The sequence below is a fragment of the Dipodomys spectabilis genome, unplaced genomic scaffold (assembly GCF_019054845.1).
Source record: "Dipodomys spectabilis isolate Male_0828 unplaced genomic scaffold, ASM1905484v1 ptg000117l, whole genome shotgun sequence".
NCBI lineage: Eukaryota > Metazoa > Chordata > Mammalia > Rodentia > Heteromyidae > Dipodomys > Dipodomys spectabilis.
Window position 1 is genome coordinate 1,066,166 of NW_024870794.1, and position 23,889 is coordinate 1,090,054.

The 23,889-nt window shown below is 41.6% G+C and overlaps 1 pseudogene; it reads left to right on the plus strand.

The window, feature by feature from the left end:
- Positions 1–22,359: 22,359 nt before the first annotated feature.
- LOC122115135 lies at positions 22,360–22,459 on the plus strand (annotated as a pseudogene).
- Positions 22,460–23,889: the final 1,430 nt, after the last annotated feature.

Here is a 23,889-nt window from a genome sequence, read left to right on the forward strand (position 1 = left end):
TCAGGCCCAGCAGCTACTGTGGGCTACCTGAAATGGGGAAGAGAGAGGTGAAACAGGGAAGAAAGTAATGTCTACTGAAATCTTCCATAAAGGAGCCATGAGACTGTGAAGGAGAAAACAAAAATTGTGGCTGGGCTTGTACTTGGTATTGATGAAGAAAGAACAACAAATACACACACACAGAGACAAAGAAAATGCTTTTGCTGTTTTAGACATGGTGACTTAAATATATTTTCATTGTTTTCATCTCTCTGCTCTCCCAACACACACACACACACACACACACACACACACACACACACACACACACACATACACACACACACAAACACAACTCCAGAATGGTGACAGATGATCTTCCATGCAGCACCTGCAATTTGCCAACCAATCACTCACCTGAGGACAGTCAGGCTATACAAGGAGAAAGATTCTCTCTCTCTCTCTCTCTCTCTCTCTCTCTCTCTCTCTCTCTCTCTCTCTCACACACACACACACACACACACACACACACACACACACACACAGACTCAGAGTAGTACCTCTCCTAAGTTTGTTGGTTCCTCATCTGGGACAATGTATTAGCTGGAGCACACGGGTTCCCATTCTCCGTTCCCTTGTCAGAACCTATGGCTCCCACTCAAGGGGAGCACCACTCTAATGACACAGCACGACCCCACCTCTCCCCTTCTCAAGGGCCAGACCCTTCCCCTTGGGAACAACCAGCCTTAACTCCCCATTCACCAAAACCCTAGGCCAGGACGCTGGGTGAAGGAATCCCCAGACAGGTGGCTCCTCAGAGCCAGGACTGAAACAAGCAGTGGGTCATGGGGTCCCAAGGGGGGTGTCTGACCCAGGGTGAGAGCGGTATTGAGGAAATGGATGGGGTCCTAAAGGCTACATACATGGACAGACTCCTACTTCCAGCTTAGATGCTTCTGGGCAACTGGGCAGATTCTTGGGGAGGACAAGGAGACCAGATGGACAGGGAGCACCAGCAGATGCTGGCAGAGCTGGGAAATGTGATCACCCTGTGAATACCGTTAACAGCTGGGGTGGGGGGAAAGGCCAGGTGTATGTGTATCTGAGGGTGTGTGTTCCTCCCATATATTCACCTACTATCTGACCCCCAGTGCCCTCACCTACCTAGTATGCTTTTCTGGGACCCTCCTCAGATGAAAGGGTGACTGAACACAGAGGACAAGGGCTCACACAGCAAGGGAGGCCTATCTTCTGCATCCAACACCCCCCCACTCCCAGAAAAAAAGGAAAAGACCCAATAAGGCAGATGAAGAGATGGTGTTCCCCACCTCTGACTAAAGCCACCAGGTTCCCACCAGGGAGAGGAAGGGTGCAGATGTGGGACGGTGTGGCTCCCACTACTCCAGCCAGGGGCTCAGTGGTGACCCATTCTCGCCCATTCCTGCATCTCCCCGTTTCCAGGGATACTGGCCACTAAGGATGGGGGTGAGTTCCCAGAGTCAACACCCCCTTACCCCCCACTCCTGGGACGCATTTGTGGCAGAGTCAGGGCTGGCATGCCTGTGCTGGGGAGGCGTGGTTGGGACACAAGAGGGGAGGCAGGATTTGCAGGGGGGGGAGTGGGAGTGGTGGGGGGGGTCACAAGGTGCTGACCTGCGGGCGGTCACTCACTTGTGCTGCTTGGAGAATCTGTAGGCTCTGGTTCTGTGTGCAGCTTGCAGCAATGGCAGTGGCATGGTGGATGCATGGGCCCAGAGCAGAGGACCAGGGGCCGGTACCGGGTCAGGGCCTTAAACCGGCTGGGGGCGCACCACCACTGGATGACTCTGCAAGGTACAGCAGGTCTGAGTCAGCATAGATGCAATGCTGCAGAGAGCGCAGGAGATGGGGCAGGGGCAGGGACTGGTGAATGGCTGGGCTGAGCATGCCCCTGCTGCAGCTGAGCTCCCAGCCAGGGGCCTAAGTCTCAGGGCATACCTAGCCTCTGAGCCTCCCTGGAGTGGTGTGAGGGATGTGTCTGATGTGCTGGCTTTGTGTGCTCTGTGCTCCTGGCCCAGACCCATGTTCCTAACAGCAGCAGAGGCATTGAGGCTGCCACACCGGATGCATGTGCCTGCTCTTCTCTCTGCTCTCTCTCTGCCCCCACTTTTCTCCTGGGCTGCCTGGCTCCTGCTGCGCAATTGCTCCAACCCCTGTGTGCAGCTGGCTCCAGCAGATATGTGCCCCTTCAGCCACGCCCTGTCCTCCCTTGGGTCATGCCTCCTCCCCCTACAGCCACGCCCTCATCCCTGGCTTTGTGCTGTCATTTTGGGGAGAGGGGGCAGTTTGCAGAGGAAAGACCCCAGATCTGACACCTCCTGGGGGACATTTGTTCTGTGACAGCGTGAAGTCATTGCTGTGGATAAGGAGGAAGCAGGCATCAGACTGAGCCAGAAAAATGCTCAAAGGTAGGTAGGCTGTTGAAATATCAAACGCACCCATGTCTGCTTCCCCCTCACAACAAGGAAGGTGCAATGCAGGTAGCCCAGCACTGGCCCTAGGGGACAATAAATGGATGATGGAGGTCAGGTGTCACTGGCTCTCCTGTCATCTTGGCTATTCAGGAGGTTGAGTTCTGATGGTCATAACTCAGAGCCAGCCCAGGCAGGAGAGTCTGTGAGTTTTTTTTTTTTGGTCCGGTCCTGAAATCTGGGCCTGGGTGCTGTCCCTCAGCTCTTCAGCTCAAGGCTAGTGCTCTGTCACTTGAGACACAGTGTCACTTCTTGTTTTTTTTTTTTCTTTTTGCTTATGTGGTGCTGAAGAATCAAACCCAGGGCCTCAGGCATGCAAGGCAAGCTCTCTACCACTGAGCCACCTTCCCAGCCCCAAGTCTGTGAGATTCTTATCTTCCATAAACTACCTCCCTCTCCCCCCTCTGAAAAAAGCCAGTTTTGGTGCTGTGGCTCAAGTGATAAAGCCTCAGCCTTGAGTAAAAGAAGCTTAGGGCTGACACCCAGTCCCTGAATCCAAGACCTGGGACTCACAAAAAATAAAGTAAATGCATAGTGGGCATTTGTTATCTTACTACCAAAATGGATGGATTCATTCTTCTCTCTGGTACTAGTAGGCAAAGGTAAGGGGCTTCCCTTGATATTCTTCTTAACATCTCCTCTCTATTATCACCCTGGCTTCAGTTGCATGATAAAATTCAGATCATCCCACTTGATGTGACCTTAAGTACCCACCCTACCCGTGTTCTTGTGGTGGGGATCCTGGATGTTCTCACCACTGGGTAAAAGAAACACCAGAGAGATGGGGGTAGGTATCCCTGAAACTCATACTCACACACACATACACACACACACACACACACACACACACACACACACACACACACACTCACCTAGGCCAACACTGACTAGCCTTTTCCAAAGACACTTTATCTCCTTGGATTAACTGACCTAGGAGAGGAACTTGATAAATGACTATTTTAACTAGGGCTTGCTAGTTGATCCGAGATAAACAGAAACTCAAAGGAAAGGTTCTGGAGCCTGTCTGGCTCAGGCTCACACTTGACATCCTGGCAGAGATCTGAGGATCAAAGATTGAAGCCAGCCATAAGCTGGAAAGCCGGTAAGATTCTTTTCTGCATGGAACCACAAAAATCAGACGTGGAGCAATGGCTCAAGTGGTAGGGTAGCAGCACTGAACGTGAAAACTCAAAAGAAAGCTCCCAGATCCTCAGTTCAAGCCCACAAAAGAAATGGCCCTATTTGTTGCCCCAGACTGTCTGGGCCTCAAGTGCCCTCTCACAGAGTGTGATACCAGACTGGTTCCTGGGTAGTGTATCAAAGCCTTCAGAAATTGTGTGGTGAAAGCCAGGCCTTCACCTTTGTGCGCTCTCAACCCACACTACCTGGAAGGCAGAGCATGACAAGCCCAACAGCCTGCAGAGTGCAGAAGATCCCTCTCTGCCAGGGTGATTGAAGGGGGCTTCTTAGAGGCAGCACTTGAAAGGGGGTCTTGCTTAACAAGGAAGATATGATAGGAAGCACAAAGGGAAAAGATGCCATAGATAAAGGACAACATAGAGGAGCCTATTCTTGTCCAGCCAGTGCTGCTGTTTAGAAACTCAGTAAAGATGGGCAAGACTGTCCTGAAAAAGGCCCAAGCGGTCACAGAAGAACAGCTATCCAATGTTGGGATTTTTCTAAGCAGTAGTGGGCTCACCTAGCACACAGGAAACGCTGGGTTTGATTCCTAGGTACCACATACACAGAAAAAGCCAGAAGTGGTACCGTGGCTAGGGTGAAAGAGTGCTCACCTCAAGCAAAAGAAGCTCAGAGACAGTGCCTATACCCGGAGTTCAAGCCCCAGCACTGTCAATGTAAAACTGCACTCGAAGGGACCTGGGTGACAGGTAAATGGCTGTGCCCTGTAGCTCTTAGTAGATCCATTCATGCTTTGTGTCTCCTTCTTTGACAAAGGGGATCTGGACACTCCTTCTGCCCTGGGTACCCCTGGACCCAGCTATGAGCAACCCTCCCAATGTCTTGAACTGGAACATGGAGCAGTTGGCCCCAGAAATCCTCAGATACCGGTTTGGTGTGGCGGGGGGATACAGGGCAGGCCTTAGACGTCCTAGTACGTCTGATCTGACCCAGACATCTAGGCCATCCAGAGGAAGCAGATGGGAACTTACAAAGGGGTAGTGAAGTGAAGGGGTCCCTTTAATGCTCAGGGCCCTCCCCAGATTCTGAGCCTCCCTTTGCTGTCTCTGAGGGAGGTAGAGGAGTGTCTATGTGGTGGTGTCTAGTGGCGGACTAGTTGGAAATTGTAAATAATGAGACACCATAGGCCATGCGCTGATGGCTCACGCGTGTCATCCTGGCTACTCGGGAGGCTGAGATCCAGAGGGTCTTGTATCCCAGCACAGGGAGCAAAGACCAATGAGAGTCTCATTTCCAATCTCCAACCGTAAGTGGTGCCATGTCTCAAGTGGAAGAGCACTGGCCTTGTGCAAAAATCATCATCAGGGACAGTATCCATGCCCTGAGTTCAAGCACCTCATCCAAAAAAACAAGAAAGAAAGATACCCCTTGCTTGCCAGAGATGGTGAAGGAGTGGGGTTGCTGTGGTTGGCACACCAGGTTTTGCCCTTAGTGTACAGCCATTTCTAAGAACTTCCCAAGTTTTCACGAATGTGCATTTACAGTATGGTGGGCATTGTCTTACCAAGAACTCCAGAGGTTTTGGCCTGTCTTAGGCAGGGAGTGGGCAAATGGGAGTAGGGTGGGAGGGTAGTGTCGATTATATTCTCTCCAACCAAGGAAGAATAGCTTTGGCTACTGGTGTCAAGTCTGAAAGTGAAGGGTTGCATGTGCTTTATGGCCTAACAAGTTGGGTTTCCCTGGTTGTAAGAAGGTGGCTGAAACCGGGCACTGCCAGTGTCTCAAAAAATGTCATCCTAGCTACTCAGGAGCATGAGATCTGAGGATCACGGTTCAAAGCCAGCTTGGGTAGGAAAGTCTGTGAGACTTTAACTCAAGTGAAGCACCAGAAAACTGTAAGTGGTGCTGTAGCTCCATGGTAGAGTGCACACCTTCAGCTGAAGAGCTGAGGAATGGCACACAGGCCAAAAGTTCAAACCCCATGACCGACAACCAAAATAATGTGGCTGTACAGTAGGAAATGCCATGCTGTTTTATGAGCCATTCCAGATGTGTGAGAGGCTCTGAGTTTTGTCAACATTTGGTCTGAGGATGGTAGTGTCATCTTCTCAGAGGTTGGGATGTTCAGTTGCTCAGGGACTGCTGAGGCCTTGAGCTACCCGTGTGTGTGTGTGTGTGTGTGTGTGTGTGTGTGTGTGTGTGTGTGTGTGTGTGTGGTTTGTGTATTTTTCCCTCATCTTTCTCTGCCCACTTCCTGGATGCTTGACTGCCTCTTCCTGACCTTGTATGGTGCCCTACCTGAATAGCAACCTTGTCTTTAGCCCCCTGTCATGGTCTACAATGAGTCCTAAATTGCCAGAGACCTGAATATTCCAGCTTTTTCTTGGGACCCACGTCCGGCTGTCCATATCTTTGTCCTCATCCAGGGGATTCTGGGTCAGCAGTGCTGGCTGGCATACATTCCCTCCTGCCTCTGGGGCGGGGGCATGGTCAGTCATGCTGTGTCCTGTCCTTTTCTCAGCTGGGCCCCTGGCTGCATGTCCCACTCCCAGCAGGCTGGCAGTGGAGTGTGGGAAGTGTTGTTGCCAGTGGCTCTGGGGACCTCGACCTTGATAGCTGACTGAAGGCTCCCCAAACAAAGATGATCTGTGGCTACATAAGAGGTGAGGCCAAGGAGGCTTGGATGTACTTTTCGATGTTTAGGAAATGTCAACATACCTTATCATAGGCAAATCTATCTCCTGGCTCCAGCTGGGCCTCTCAGGTCCTTCTAGACAATTCTGGATGCCCAGAATAGAGAGGCCTATACTGTAGATTCCAGGGCCAGAGAACTGGGGGATGAGACATTGGTATGGCCAGTACCTCAATCTTTTGGAGCATTAGTTTTGACCTGGATGAACTGAGCTAGAACTGGGGGCAGTCCCGAGTCATAGTCACAGTAAACTCTCAAGCCAGATCAAGTGGTTTCTCCATAAGACCTTCTTGGGCTGTGGGGTTTGGGCCATGGTAGTAAGTTCCATGGAACCTGTCCCTCGATCTCAACATTGGGCTACAGAATCAAGGAAAGGACACTAGGGATGCTCCTTTGTAGTCAGCCCATGATTGCATACCTTCATCTGCCCCCCCTTCCCCAAGCACTGGTGAGGAAAGCAGGTCTCTGAGCCCTCAGACTCCTGGGATCGTGACTGCTACAAACAGCAGCCAGTTGGCTGTGGATTCCTGAGCCTACAAAACTTTCATGAGCCCAACTCAACACCGGCCCAAGATATGACTGACAAATTTGCGCTCTTGTGATACTCGTGTGAGTGGGTATGATCTGGTGGGACATCTTGCAGCTCCTGGCCTCCTGGCCCAGAACCATGGTCTGAGACAGTGATTTAGTACTCGGATACCACATTGCATCCATGACAGATGCCATTTTGATGATCTTCATGCCCCAAGGCTCGAAACTTCTTTGGTACTGTGGCCAGCTCTGTAGGCAATGGCCTCCAAACGGCTGCTATCAAGACTTGTAGGACACCTAGACATTAGAAGACCCTCAGGGGCCCACTGGAAAGTACTCTGCCTAGAGCCCCAGAGTAAAGTTCAAGCAGGCCAGGTGATGGTCATGTCACTTGAACTCTGGGCCTGGGCGCTGTCCCCCAGCTCTTCACCTTACCACTTGAGCCACAGTGCAACTTCAGGTTTTCTGTAGGTACCTTGGAGATCAGAGTGTCCCAGACTTTCCTACCTGGCCTGGTTTTGAAACGTGATCCTCACATCTCAGCCTCCTGAGGAGCTAGGAGGACAGGCATGAGCCACCTGTGCCTGGATGATCTGGCCTTACACCACAGTGGACTAGGAGCTCCTGAAATTTTTCTTTAATTTTCCTGTGCTAGTATTGGGCCTTGAATTCAGGGTCTGGGTTCTGGTTGCTAAACTTTTTCCTTCAAGGTTACCACTTTACCACTTGAAGCACACCTCAATTTCTGGATTTTGGTAGTTGATTGGCAAGAAGAGTCTCATTAACATTCCTCTCCTGAGCTGGCTTGTCCCGCGATCTCTATCTCTGTCTCCTGAGTAGCTAGGATTTACTGGGGTTGAGCCACTGGTGGCATTGGACTAGAAACTTTTCTAAAGCAAGAGTTCTTCCCTGCGTTTGCCCTGACTCCTCCATGCAAAGGAAGCCTGAGTGTCACTAGCTGTGAAAACAGGTTTCCATCCACAGGATATGGCTTTAGGTCCCTGGCGAAATGCCAATCTAATCTTCCCCCTGGCACCATTCTGGGACCTCACACTCTGCCCTGTCACTCAAGTCAATGTTGACCCAGCCTTGAATTTCCTGCCTGCCTTGTCTTTTTTTTTTTTTTTTTTGGTGTCGGTTGTGGGGCTTGAGCTCTGGGCCTGGGCGCTGTCCCTCAGCTCTTCAGCTCAAGGCGAGCGCTCTACCACTTGAGCTACAGCACCACTTCCGGTTTTCTGGTGGTTTATTGGAGATAGGAGTCTCACGGTCTCTCCTGCCCCTGCTGGCTTTGAACAGCGATCCTCAGATCTCAGCCTCCTGAGTAGCTAGGATTACAGGCATGAGCCACCAGCTCCCGGCCCTGCCTGCCTTTTCTGAAGCCACAGAACTTTCATACAACTCACACCACCTGCTCTACAGCACACCTCAGGAACTTTGCCCATGCTATATCTTCTGCCTGAGGCTCTCTGTCTTGTACCCACATATTAGAACTACTGTGGAATTTTGGCACTGACTATATCACTTCCTGGAGCAAGTCTTTCCTTCCCTTCTCCATCTTTATTTTTTTTATATTGAGTTGCTAGAGTTGGAATTTGTGCTGGCTGACTGGCAAATTCTCTATATTGGTGTGTGTGTGTGTGTGTGTGTGTGTGTGTGTGTGTGTGTGTGTGTGTGTGTGTGTGTGTGCAAATCCTGGTGTTTCAATTCAGGGCCTGGATGCTATCCTATCCCTGAGGATTTGTGCTCCTGAGGATTTGGGATCCTTAGATCTCTTCCTCCTGAGTAGCTTACAGGGGTGAGCCACCAGCACCTGACCTATAACCTACCTCTTACCTATAACCTCGGCGCTCCTCTGAGTCCCAGAAGAATATGTCTCACTAGGCTCAAGTTTTTTTTTTTTTTTTTTTTTTTTTTTTGCCAGTGTTGGTGCTTGAACTCAAAGCTCATTCTTGGGACAGACTCTAAACATGTGAAGACTGTGACAAATATTTCCATTCAATTATGTACCATGTTTCAATACTTAATATAATGTTAATGAACAATGAGTCAATGTCCTAAATTATTGCGTATAATTTTATAATAGATGTGCAAAATATAATATTATGTGTATAATAATACTAAATACAATAATCAATAAATGAATCAAAGAAAAATCAAATACAAAATCAATTATGAAATTCTTAATATGAAATTAACATACATATATAAATATATATCATGTATTACACATGTATAGAAATATTTTTTCCATTGTAGGGCCTTCATTCAGGCCCTGGGAACTCTATCCTGAATTTCTTTTCCTCAAGGACAATGAGGTTCCCATTCACCGATGGTGCAAAAGAGTTACCTGGACGGTGAGCTCAAAAACTAGCAATGGCAGAAATATTGGGCCCAGTTCCAAGACAGTGACTTAATTTTTGTAATGGAAGCAGTTATGTATATTCAGTTCCATACTGAACATTAAAAAAGCAGTGTAGAATTTTGTACAGCTATTCAAACATCCTTCCCTTACCTCCAAAGTGCTTCTCTGAGAACTACATTGTTTCTCTTTTTTTGTATGTTTTTTATTGTAAAAATATTCTACAGAGGGGTTACAGTTCCAGGAAAAGGTAATGAGTACATTTCCTATTGAGCATTGTTTTACTCCTCCTGTGTTTTTCCCCTACCATCCCTTCCCTCCCATCTCCACAACTACCTCCCACTGCCGAGGTCAGTGACTTAGTTTTTCATTTTTGGTTGGCACGGTGTTTGAACTCAAGTAATGACATCTCTTCACTCACATTGCTACAGATTTACCAAGACCCTCAGTTCAAATCCCAGGGTAGAAAAGAAAAGTGGCAGAAATTCCAAACCAGGGAGCTTTATTTTTATTTAGTTAAATAATTAATATATATATTATTTTTTTGGCCAAGGATGGGGCTTGAACACAGGTCGTGGAAATTCTATTTCAGCCTGGATCTGTCTTGGCTTGGGTGCAGTCTCTGGACCCATAGCCGATCTTGGGATCCTGGGCCCAGAGGGCTTTCAGGAAGAAAAACAAGTTGGAATGCACAAAAAGTGGTGAACTGCAGAGAGCTGGGGTTTTACGAATTTTTTCTTTGGACAGTGACCATCCTGGGTCTGAAGGACAAAGCTGCAAAGTGGACCTGACCTGCCATTGTTGGTGGCTGGTGGGCTATCAGTGAAGACATAGACCAACCTGTCAACATAGGCCCTGGGTTCAAATCGCAGTCCTGACATCAATCGCAGGAGATCACAATAGACTCATTCCTATGCACAGGAATACTGATTGAAAGAGTAGTTTATACATCGGTCTATGCTAAAATTGCATGCAATAATCCTAGAATGCTGATTGAGCTTAATTAATAGTTTATTAAGCATGAAAAGAATAATATTCCTTCAATGGCGGTTTAATAAATACCTAAGAGTTGTTAGGAACATAGTAGTTGTCATTCTATCATAGATAGACAGCTATGGAACTCTTTACCAATATATATATTTATTTGTATACCTCCCTCTGCCTATCCATGTATCGCTGTTTTGGCCAAACCTGGGGATCGATCTCAGAGCCTGGAAACCACCTGACATCTTCATTGGCTAGAGGCTGCCATGCTCAAACTCACCCAATCATGAATTAGGCCTGCTAGGAGCTAAGTTCGGATCCTGGCACTCCCAGGCATGATGGAGAACACATCTAACATCTGGATGTTATGTGACAGGATGTAAACAATGTAATAAATGGTACAGGTGTCATCAGAGTCAATAAAATAAATTCTAAATAAATTAATGAAACAAGAAATAAAGTAAATAACCGCACCAAACACAATATGGACTGAACATCAGTACGGAAGTATAAATCCTATCATTAAAACATATATAAGGAGGGCTGAGAAGGTGGCTCAGTGGTAGAACACTTGCCTTGCATGTATGAGGCCCTTGGCTCGATTCCTAAGCACCACATAAGCAGAAAAACAAGCCGGAAGTAGCGCTGTGTCTCAAGAGGTAGAGCGCTAGCCTTGAGGTGAAGAGCTGAGGGACAGCGCCTGGGCCCAGAGTTCAGGCCCACGAGCGGGCCAAAAAAAAAAGTATATAAGGACTAACTTTTCCAGGCCTGAGGCTTGAATTCAGCCCCCCCAATGGGTAGGGAATGGCGGGAGATCATGAGATACTCGTTTCTGGACCTGGAAAGAGTCATGGAATGTGATCAATCTCATCCTTGAATGAGTAGTTCCTTCATGATGTAAGTAGGAAATGATGGGCAAGACTCAGGGGTATCGATTGTTTGTAAAGAAGTTGATGAAGCATGACAATAATCATCACAGTCATGAAATGGAGGCATCAGGAAAGATCCAAGTATCGGTAGTCACACAGATAGGAGGCCACCACAGCTTACCATCTCTCCTAATCTATACATATGTGTACTTATTTGCATACTGCCTTCAGCTTATGAATGGATGACTGTTGTGCTCCCCACTCTCCTCTCGTTGGAGGGGGGGGGTGAATCGCAGGTCCCAAAGGCTGTTGTGCTCATGTGGACCCATTCACCACTTGGTCCTGCTAGGCCCCGAGTTCAAATTCTCTTCGCCCTGCCAAAAGATTCATCTTGATGTCAGAAGTCAGTCATTGCACCTGTTTTCTTTCCTGTGCAAGTCCTGGATCTCAGCTAGGATGGAGAATGCTTGGGCCACCCTGTGGCCATGGGAATAAATTGTTATCCATGTCAGCCCAGATATACCTGTCATCATATACTCAAGAAAATACACAATACACCCATGAATACCATACAAAATAAAGAGAATAACTACACTCAATGCACGATGCAGTCCACACACGGATGTGAATATACATCCCATATTTCAATGATCATTGAGGACTATTTTGGCCTCCCTGGAGCTTGATCTCAGTTCCTGGGAATGGCCTAGCTTCTTAGTGGCACACAGTCTGGTGTGATCATGTGGACCCATTGGTCAGTTGAGCCTCCTAGGCCCAAAGTTCAAATCCCAGCACTGCCAAAAATTCACCCTGATGTGAGAAGCCAGTCGTTGCACCTGTTTTCCTGTACTGTGCAAGTACTGAGTCTCGCAAAACAAAGAGAATGACTACACCAAATGCAAGATGCCTCCCACCCATGTACGGAAATATATATATACACACTGTTTAATTGTGAATTTATGACTATATTGGCCCCCACCAGTGCTCCATCTCAGGTCCCAGGAAAGGCCTAGTTCCTTAGTGTCTCACAGCCTGGTGTGCTCACCATGACCCATTTACCAATTGGGCCTGTTAGGCTTTGAGTTCAAATTCCAGCACTACCAAAATATTCATTCTGATGTGAGAAGGCTATGGTGGCACATATTTTCCTGTCCTGTGAATGTCCTGGGTCTCATTGAGGATGGAGAATGCTATATGGGCATTGTCATCCATGTCATCATACCTCTGTCACCATACACAATAAAATACACAATACATCTATGAATAAGACACAAAATAGAAAGAATAACCACACTGAATGCAAGATGCATACCACACCTGTAGGTAAAGAGAAATCCTATGTTTAAAAAAAAGGTGGGCGTGTTATTTTGTCCTGTGCTGGGACTTCAAATCAGGCCCTGCACAGGCCTGACATTCAAGTCTTCAAAGAGGGTGAGCTTCCCCTTCCGCACATTGTAACAGGGTTACCCAGACCTGAGCTCAAATCCCAGCACTGACAAAAGATTCATCCTGATGTCAGAAGCCAGTTGTTGTGCCTTGTATCCTCTCCTGTGAATGTCCTGGGTCTCAAATACGATGGAGAGTGCATAGACAACCCTGTAACCATGGGAACAGGTTGTCATCCATGTCAGCACAGTTATATCTGTCACCATACTTATTAAAATACACAATACCTCCATGAATTAGAGAAAAATAAGGAGAATAATTGCACTGAACACAAGATGCTGTCCACACATGTATGTCATATAAGTCCTATGTTTAAATTATGAATTTATGACTATAGTGGACCACCCTGGGAATCAATTTCAGATTCTGGGAATGGCCACACTCCTTATTTGCTCACAGGTTCATATGATCACCTTGACTGATTGGCCAATTGGTTTTGCTCTGCCCTGAGTTCAGATCCCAGCATAACCAACAAGTTGATCGTGGAGTAAGAAGGAGAGTATGAAACTTTTTTTTCCTTTTCTCTGAGAATCCTGGGGGTCAGGCATGATGGAGAACATTTCTAAAAATCTAGATGTTCCGTGATAGGTTGTCATCAATGTAATAAACAGTATGGGTATCATCATAGTAAAATCAATGGTAAATAAATGAATAAACAAAAGATACAAGGAAAACCCACACCAAACATGTATGTACTGAACATCTATAGGTAAGTATAAATCCTATCTTTAAAATATATATGAATATTATATTTTCCAGGGCTGGGTCTTGAATTCAGGACTAGTGAACAGGCCTGATTTTTTATCTTCATGTAAGGTGATCTTCCCCTTATCCACATTGCTGCAGATTTACCCAGACCCTGAGTTCAAATTCAAAGCCTGTAAGAATAAACTGTGTGAATTGCAAGCCAGGAGCTAATTTTATTCTCAGCATGGGGCTTGAACTCAGATCGTGGCAACTCTTCCTCAGCGACGATCACCCTAAAATGGGGTGCAGCCACTGGACACACAGGTGCTTCTGAGATCCTAGACCCCGAGGTTTTGCAGGGAAAACAATGCACAGAAAAAATGTGGCCTTTTATGTTTTCTTCCTTTGCACAGTGACCCTTCTGGGTCTGAATGACACTGTGGCAAAGGGTACTTCACCTTGCATTGCTTAAGGCTGGAAGACTATCAGGGAAGCCATAGGCCCACATGACAACATAGGCCCTCATTTCGAATCCATGTCCTGACACCAACCAAGGGCAGGAGGTACTAAGAAACTGGTTCTCATCCATAGGAATAACACTGGAATTTGGTCAATGTCACAGTTGAATGAGTTGATCATGAATGATGATCCTATAAAACTAAACAGCATCATTTCAGAAGGCTGGTTGATTTTATTTAATATTTATGAAGCATTAAAAGAATATTATTACTTACAGGATCACAGTTATTTCAGGACACTGAGTGATTTCATTAATATTTTAAGGATGAAACAATAACTTTAATTACATGGACGAATAAGAAATACCCAGGAATTGGTAGGAATACACTCTATATAACTGAATAATATATAGACATCTCTGGCACTCTATAAAGATATATATTTATTAGCATACTGCCATCTGCATGTCAATCTGTTCTTATTTGATTAACCCCTGGGGCTTGTTCTCAGGTCTTGGGAACAACCTGTCAGCTCAATTTGCCCCAGGATGGAGTGGTTACACTCACCCATTCATGAATTTGGCTATGTAGGCCATTAGTTCAGATGCCAGCACTTCCAAACAATGAATCGTGGAGTAAGAAGCTGATGGTGACATGTTTTCCTTTAATGTGAAACTTGTGGGTGTCAGGTATGAAGTGGAATACATATGTAGACCTATATTCTATGTAGTCAATGTTCTATGTGCTATAATAGTCAATAAAATAAATTGTCATTACATGAATTACATTTCTGAATAGAGACCCGGAAACACAACAAATCAAAGAAAGGTTGGACAAATGGATTTTCATGAAGTTGCAGAGCTTCTGCATGGCATAGGACATAGCTAGGAAGATCAATAGAAAGCCCACGGATTGGGAGAAGATCTTCACTAGCCATACAACGGACAAGGGTCTCATATCTAAAATATACTTGGAACTCAAAGAATTAAATCCCCCAACAACAAATCCTCAAAGAATCAACTGCCCAATAAATAAGTGGGCTAAACACTTAAAGAGAAATTTCTCTGAAGAAGAAAGAAGGATGGCCAATAGACACATGAAGAAATTCTCAACATCCCTAGCTATAAAAGGAATGCAAATCAAAACAACATTGAGATACCACTTCACTCCTGTTAGAATGGCAAAAATCAAAAACTCTAATAACAACAGATGCTGGAGGGTATGTGGACAGAAGGGAACCTTACTTCATTTTTGGTGGGAATGTAAAGTGGTTCAACCACTTTGGAAAGCCATATGGAGGTTCCTCAAAAGACTTCACATAGAGCTCCCCTATGACCCAGCAATCCCACTTTTGGGCATTTACCCAAATTTTTACAAACAAGACCACACTAAAGCTACCAGCACAACTATGTTTATTGCAGCATTATTTACCATAGCTAAGATATGGAAACAGCCCTGATGCCCCTCACTAGGTGAATGGAATAAGAAAATGTGGTATATATACACAATGGAATTCTATGCCTCCATCAGAAAGAATGACATTGCCCCATTTGTTAGGAAATGGAAAAACTTGGAAAAAATTATATTAAGTGAAGTAAGCCAGGCCCAAAGAAACATAGGTCCCATGATTTCCCTTATTTGCAATATATAGTATATGTATGAGTCAAGCGGAAAAGGTTAGATAATGTGATGTTAGGAAAATGAACCCTTAGATATGTATTTTAATGTTTTTTTTCCTTTCATGCATTTGTTTCTAACGCATTTATAAGATTATCTCTTTGTAGCTTTGTATGTCCCTCCCCCACAGTATAACCCCTGCTTTCACTATATTTGATGTCAGTATAACTTGTAGAAGAGATGGGGAAAAACAAGTCGTTTAACGATACAGGTGGACCTGTTGCAACAATGAGAAGTACAAGTTGTCATGTCGAAAACGAGCTTTACAATGTTGGTGCGGGGGTAGGGGGAAGGCGGGCGAGATTGGGTGGGGGGGTGGGAGGAGGGTAGGAAGGGATATGAAGGGTAAACTAAAGAGGAGGCTGCAATGCATGATAAGAAATGTATGCATTAACCTGCCCATGTAATTTTAACCCCTCTGTACAGTGTGTTCACAAATAAAATAAAATAAAAAAAAGAATCTAGGGAATCTTTCTGCCTGGGTGGGCTTTCAACTGTAATCTTCCGATCTTAGCATCCAGAATTTATATGATAGTTAAAAAAGTATAAATATAAATAATATTTGCAAGTGTTCTGATCTCAAGAATACCAGTGTGGGGGGGAAATGATGCAACCCAGTATATTGTGCTGTTCTTTCCAGAACATATATTGCATCACATTAGCAGAGTTGTATTTTTTCACAATAGAGATAAGCTATTCATGATGTGAATTAAGGGAAGTTTGAGGTACACCGTAAAAGTTGGCAACTGTTGGGCAAGGATGACTGTATATCATATATATTGGTATTGATGGTCATAAAAATAATAGCTTATTGTTATAAACAAGAGCTTACTCTTGAAGAATTAATTATTACCAATGCTACCTAGTTTTATCCTCTACCAGAATGTGGTTATTTTTCTTTTGACTCTCAATCAGTAACACCCCATTGGAAAATGCATCTATTGCAGAATTACATAACATGAAAGCCTGTACTGTTTTGAATCTCTCAGGTATGGAATCTTCCGAAGTTGAAAATGAGTAGTTACTAGTCATTGGAATGTTGAAAAACACATATATTCTGTCTTCTTAACAACGTATATAATTTTAAAAGTTATAAGTTTCCATGGAATTAAACTGTTTTCGCTTTTAGCATGAGAAAGTAATATATTTATTCTTTTTTCAAAATATTGGAAAGTATATTGTGAAAATATTGTCTATTTGGATAGCATTCAAGTTGATGGTCTTCTGATTAAAAAAGGGGTAATCAATTCAAATTAGACGCCAAACAGTATTGCTTTTTAAAAAGTTTCTACATAAAGAATATTTTACCAATACAGTGAAATTTTTATTTCATGCAGCTTATTTTTTAAATTTAATTTTATTGTCAAAGTGATGTACAGTGGGGTTACAGTAATTTTAAAGTAGTGAATGCATAACTTTTCAAACTTGTTACCCCTCCTTCATTTTCTTCACAGTTTTTCTTCAACCCAATACCCCTCACAAGTTGTAATGTACATTTCCAACATATTGTCTTGTGAGTATTGCTATTGCATTGGTTTGCCTTTGTCCTTTGTCTCACCATTTTGTTGTTCCTCTTCCCATCCCTAATTAAGGCAAATATATACACAATACACAGGCTACCAAAATCAATTACAGCAGGGAATGAAGCTTAGGGGAAAAAACCCCAAAGAAAATAGAAATCACATAGTACATTAAAAACAACAACCGCAAATAATACTCTGTTTCCATAACTTGGAGTTCATTTTGCTCAGAATCAGCTTTTAAACATATATATATATATATATATATATATATATATATATATGCATAACAAAGCCACTGCAAAATAATAGTTTTGTTTCGTGGACACTATATCATGAAAACAATATGTTAACTGTTTTTGATGGTAAAGGTGGAGTTAGGATTGGTGAATTCGCGGTTCTAATAAAGGAATGTCAAAAGAGTTTTAAAATAATGACAGGTAAATTTTAAATTGTTCAAACTTTTTAACAACTTAGCCTATTATGAAAATTTAAAATTGCTTGGGAAAATAGGTTTTTATGCAAAGTAATCCATGGAGACTTAGCTGAGAGTGAGCAATGTGGGTGAAGACGGCTCATTTTCACACTAAACAAACAAACCTCAGAAACCTTGCTATAAATCCTGTAGGTTCCCTTGAGAATTGTCCCTACCGAGGAAATCTACTCTTACTGTGTGAAACAAGGTTGTAGTCGAATTTAAATTCAAAGTTCTTAATAAAAGACATCATTTTTTTTGAGTTGACTTTAATTACCAAACAGTAATTCTTTGCAAAAGATAATTTGGGTCCAAATATTTAGGGAGAAAGTGCCCTCAACAATGTAAGAAGGTATTGGGTTTAGACTTTTCTGTTTGTAATACTTTCTACAATGTCTTTGCACGTGAAAGCACTGAACCACAGAAGAAAATCTGACCGGACACTTTAAACCAATGATTTCACATTTCTTAGTAGCTCACAAAATATATCCTTATTAACATGAGATAGTGAAGACTTCTCTTATTAAATAAGCCAAAAAGTTTTGGGATCAGAAAAGAATTGAGCAAATGAAAAAGGCAAGAAAAGGCTTTCTTAGAAACCCTAGCTAAGCATATTGGCTTCAGCAGTGGAGGGAGGCCAAAATTTTGATATACATTGTCATAATATTTTTGCTACCTAAGGTGATTTTACAGAGCCTATTTAGTTCACTTCAATTTAGAACGGATTGAATGAAGACATGAGAATAAATTCCACATCCAAGTAAAAGAGTTATAAAAGAGAAACCATGAAGAGCTTGCATTGGGGAAGTCCTTATAGTCCTTCACCTTCACTAGACTTGAAGCCATGAATCTGTGATTAGTTGGAAATCAGACAAGAGCTAAGAGAAGGACAGAGAAATAGGACATGGGAACATTGTCCTTTTGTAACAGACACTGTCATCCAAGGTATGAATGATTTAACTCTGTTCTTTTCCATACATTCTGCTGATCAAATGCAAGACCAATAGAAAGATAATCTATTGAAATTATTTTGGAAAGAATAACTTCACTGATCCTGATATGGTATTTAAGGAGAGCCTGAAGAGAGATGATAAAAGGTGGAGAATTCTTCGATTTCCTCTAAGCACCTTGTTAGCAAAGTATATCTTTGAGGTTAGAAGTGATTGAACCAAAAAGAGGTGGAGTACTTATTTTTGAGGGCACTTTAGACACAAGAAAACTTTCAAGTTAAACGAAAAAAGAAAAAATATAGCTAAATATTTGTGATCACAGCTTCTTGGACTGGTATTTTGGAGACAACGTTTTACATTAGAGATTGTCCTCATTAACATTGATGCTGGGTTTTCGTGGCAACCAAATGAAAGGGGGAAGTTTAATGGACTCACTTGGACAAGTAAACATCATGATAGAAAAAAATGGCAAATAATATTTAGTAAATTACTTTGAACAATTTCTTTGCCAGAACAAAGAGGGAAAATATAATTCAAATCACTTGACTTAAAATTAAGAATAAAAGTAGTCAAGAGAACTGAGAGAAAACATAGAGGACTGTTTTCTCTCCAGTGGAGTAATGGGTTCTTGATCTTTTTTCTTCCATCTTCTATCTTCACAAGCTATCAAGTGTGGCTCAGGACTGGAGTGTCCAGATCAGACCAAGAGAATTCCCAGAAGAAAATATTTGCAGCAGATGTAGGTGATTTATAACCTTAGACAATTTATTTAAATCTGTTAAAAATTCTCCTCTATCCCAAACTGCCCACTTTAAACAGTTTTGTATGCTTTCCCCAAGATTGTCCTTCATTAACTAATTAAAATTTTGAGAGGTCATAATCATACTCTATAGAGATTGCTGTGTGGTTGTGGTTTTTGTGTGTGTTTGTTTTTTTGTTGTGTTTTTTCACTGAATTTAAAAAGGTTGTGCAAGTTTGTTACAATTAAATATGTCCATCTAATTTTCCAGTGTTCCAGGATCAGAGTCACTCCATCTATCATTCTAAACCAACCCCTTCTACAAGATTTATTTCCAATTTACCACGTCCTTTCTCACATGTGTTCATTGAGTAGTCTAGCTGTACTCGTTCCTCGTTCCATTTTCATTCATTCTATATCTTTACTATACTTCTTCTCTGGTTTCATCATTCTGATAGTCATTCTGTTAAACTGTCTGCTAGTACTTTGAAAGGTTTATATACATTCCATGGAGTTTAGATCCTACATATACTTGAACTGATGTCAGCTTATATTTCCATAATTCATTCATCTGAAGTAACAATTTGCAAGACTGGAGACATGAAGCACCTAGACATGATTTTATTCCTCTCCATTTGAAAGATTAATCTGTAGTCAACAAGAAAGTTTAAAAAGGGCTTAGAATGTATTCCTAACTACCAGTTTTGTAAATGGCTTTGTACAATGGTGTGTGATTATTTTATTTTACATGGGATAATATTTTCTACTACCTATAAGTTTTGGAAAAAGAAGAAAACTAAAATTGACTACTGTAGAGGAATATGATAGAAATAAAAGACAAATTTTATGTTTGTCAAATCTCTGATGAGTACCCATATTTAAGACTTAAAGTCACTATGAAGGGATGTGAAGGGTAAACAAAGGAGGAGGCTGCAATGCTTGATAAGAAATGTACTCATTATCTTGCCCATGTAATTGTAAACCCTCTGTACAGTATGTTCACAAAAAATTAAAATTAAAATTAAAAAAAGACATAAAGTCATATTTCTTACTATGTTAGACAGATAGGGAAAACATAAAACACCATATGATAAGGCAACTATTAATGAGTTTTCAAAATCTATTTATTATGTGATGAAATTTACTTTATTAGCTAATGTTTTGGTTTGAAATATGGGAGGCTGATCTATTTAACAAATTTTTGAATGCACCTACTGAAAAACACAGATGGTGGGGTGTACTATTTCTACATTTTAATGAATGGTTGAACCTGTTTGGCATTAGTGCTGGGTAAATAAATCAACTCTATTGTAACTTGCTCCCTACACTTGAAAAACATGTAACGTCACTAAATATTATCTACTTGTAAAGTGTTACTTTGGCAAGTGTGAGTTTAAAAAGTTTATTTGAAAAGGAATATACTTTCAGGAAATTAAATGTAGGTTATCATTTGTTTGAGAATGACAACATTTTTATACTATAGAACCAAGTTTTACTGAAATACCAGTGTTTTGAAGCACTAAGGATCTTCTCAATGTTTTTCTGAATTATATTTGACCTCTATGTCAAGTATTCCTAGCATTTGTAGACCAATTATGGATCTATCGTTCCAGGAACTATTTTTTGGCCTGCTGATGCTGGACTGAAATCATTCATTAATCATTACGAGAGGGGTATTACAAATAATCTTGTGACATTTGTGGTCTTGTCCACTCATATGGGATAGTCATCTGAAAATTGAAAGTTTCAATTACTGCACTTTAACATTTTGTGATTTCATCCTGCATTTTAAGTTGCCTGGCATTTGACAATTGCTTACTGGTAATTCCTGCATTTCAAGGAATTGGGGCCCTGAAATATAGGAAAGGAGAAATTGAGATGGTTCTTCAGTTACTTTCTGTTGGCATGTTGCATGGGCCTAGATGAGAACTCTTGCCCTAGTTATCTGATGATGAAGATAAATGGGACCTGGGATCCTAGGACCCGTGGGTCCTGTAGAAGAATAATACCTTTTAGACATCATATCAGCAAAATTTGAGTATAATCAGTAGAAATGCTTCAGAAATATGCAGAAAAACAGTTTGGGACCAGCGAGTTAAAGCAATAAACAGAGCAGCAGAGTAAAATCCCTTATAGATTAGAGTAAAACAAAATTGGTTTTTTACCATGTGAATTCAGAAACCAAGAACACTTAGAAGGTATCACAAGTTTATAACGAAAACATAGCATTGATTTTTTTATATTCCAATATATATTCTAATCCTGATTATTTATATTCCAATCTATTTATTGGAGTAAATAACAACTAATTTGTCAAATTATCAATTAATTTTAGTAAGATTCACTGTGTGAAATATAAAAGCAGCACATATAATTATAAATTATATAAGTATATGTAATATAAGAAAATGTTTTGCATTGTTCTTTTGTGGTTAGGGTAACAAAGTCAACTGTTTTAAAATATTATTCCATTACCTCTACTTCAGTGTTTGGTAGAATTAGAGCTAAAGCTTTACCATCCAGAGCTGTACAGCTTAGAGACAAGAGGAAACACTGTGATTAAAACATTACCAATTTAAGGCCTAATAACGAGGAGAAACATATGGACTTCTCCTGGAGCTATGGAATATATTTGGTGATAGAAAATCGGTGGTGTAAGTTCCTGCCTGGTTGGATGGTGGACAGGCCAGGACATTAGGTAATCATGCATATGAACAATTTTTTTCACCTTCTTGGCGTTAGCTACTTTTGAAATGGTAGGGATAAGAAATAATTATATTTTGAAAAAATACCTTCTGTCTGAACAGTTCTGTCTGAACTGTTAATCTCTCTATGATCACTTGTAACTAAGATTAGTTTTGCTCCAGTAAGACAAGCTATACTGTCAGGGTAAGATATTCTGGTTGGTCTGTTCCTACATGGAGCAAGGGTAAAGGGTCAGGCAGACATTTGTGCCAGTAAGACCTCAATTTGGAAATTTTAAGCTGGAGAAGTTTAGAGTAGCTCTTAAGCAAGGCTTAGTTTGAATCCATTAGCTCCACAAAGCTAACTCAGTTGATAAATAAGTACTTGAAGAGCCATCACCTTTGGACCTACCTATAAAGGCTTCAAAGTATGATCAAATTTCAAATAAAAAAGACTTTAAAAAGTAATTGACAAAAATTGCAAATGTGAGCAATTGAAGAATCAATATAAGTTTTTTCCACCATAAACAGAATTTTACAGAAATAAGATGAATAGAAATTTAGGAAACAATAAGGTTTCCCTGTTACAAATAGGCAACCAAGGATATATGCCTGTCTTAAGATTGCATCATTAATTACTTAAATTTACAGGATACTACATGCTTCCGCAGCACATCTATCCAAATTACAATACAGAGATTAACATGGCTCTTGCACAAGGATGATATGAAAATTTGTGAAGAAATGAAAAACAGTTATTAAACAGTTGATTACAAATATACAAGTGTAATTATACATGTAATTCATAGGAATAAAAGTTTGTTTTACACCATTTAATCTTCACCTTTTTATGAAGGCCTTTACATTGCATAACCTTTATAAAAGTTTTGAAATTAGATAACATTTTCATTTTATCCCAAAGAAATAAAATTATATAAGGACCTAGGAATTAAAGGAATCTTAAACCTTTTCTATATGGAATGCAATCTGAAAGGACACATTAATGAACCTATATATTATAAAACAATGTTGAATTCAAAGTATTATATCTAGGAGAGAATGAACTAGATTATGGATAGTATACACACAGAATACTAAATATTTTAAAATATACTTTTTTCAGACAAGCACCAGAAATATCTTTAGTTTCTGTACTACTCATTTCAACAGATAAGTTAAAATTATTTCTTATTAAAAAATCACAAACGCTACAGAAAACATTATAGATGTATACAAACAACTCGAATGTATATTGACATCAAAATCAGGCAATTCACTTGGAAGAATACCATGGAATTCATGAATTTTTAAAGTAAGATATTGCTGTTGCTTTGTATTGTGAAAATATTTTTATGGACACAGGATGGACTAGAAATTTTGAAATTTAAGAAATTTACCCAAACCATTAGGACTTAGGAGAACAATTTGTACAGCTTTCTACAACTTCAAAGAGGTAGTGATACATACTTATTCTTTTGGCAATATCAAATGCAGTTTCTTCCAAGTTGTGTTTCAGACCTGGTTTGATATAATGGTTCAACAGAAGGAGATCTAGCATAACTTTGCTATTTCTATTCCCAGCAGCAAGATGCAAGGGGATCAAGAGGCCTTTAGTTTGGCCATTGGTATCTGCATCATGATGAAATAAAGAAGCCACTCTGTTATTATTCCATGTATAAGTACTGTGCAGGAGTGTCCAGCCATTCACAATTAATACATGAATATCTACCTTGAGCTACCAACTCATGGACAATGACTAAGTGTCCACTGAAAGCTTCTCGATGAAGAGGGGTGTACTCATCAGCATCACTAGTATTCACATGAGTGGCCTTTTTGGAAAGTAGTCTCTGCACTGTACTAAGGTGATTATTTTCGGCAGACCAAAGAAGAAATTTGCTTGGATCCTATGCCATTTTTCTCTTGCAATTGATACCATTTCTCACTTTTTCATCTTGTTCCTCATCTTCTTCAGAACTGCCTAGCCAGAAACTTTGAGTGCCAGTGAATATGAGCTGTCCATGTATTTCCCCAATAGTTCACATTGGATGAACTGGTCAGAAATATCCGGTGAATTTTCTTCATCTGTTTTTTCACTATTATTTATTTTCTCTTTTTTCATTTTTACTATTCTAAATTATTCTAACTGGAGAGTAGGGAATTGGTAGAGAGCAGAGGAAGATTTTCCTCCG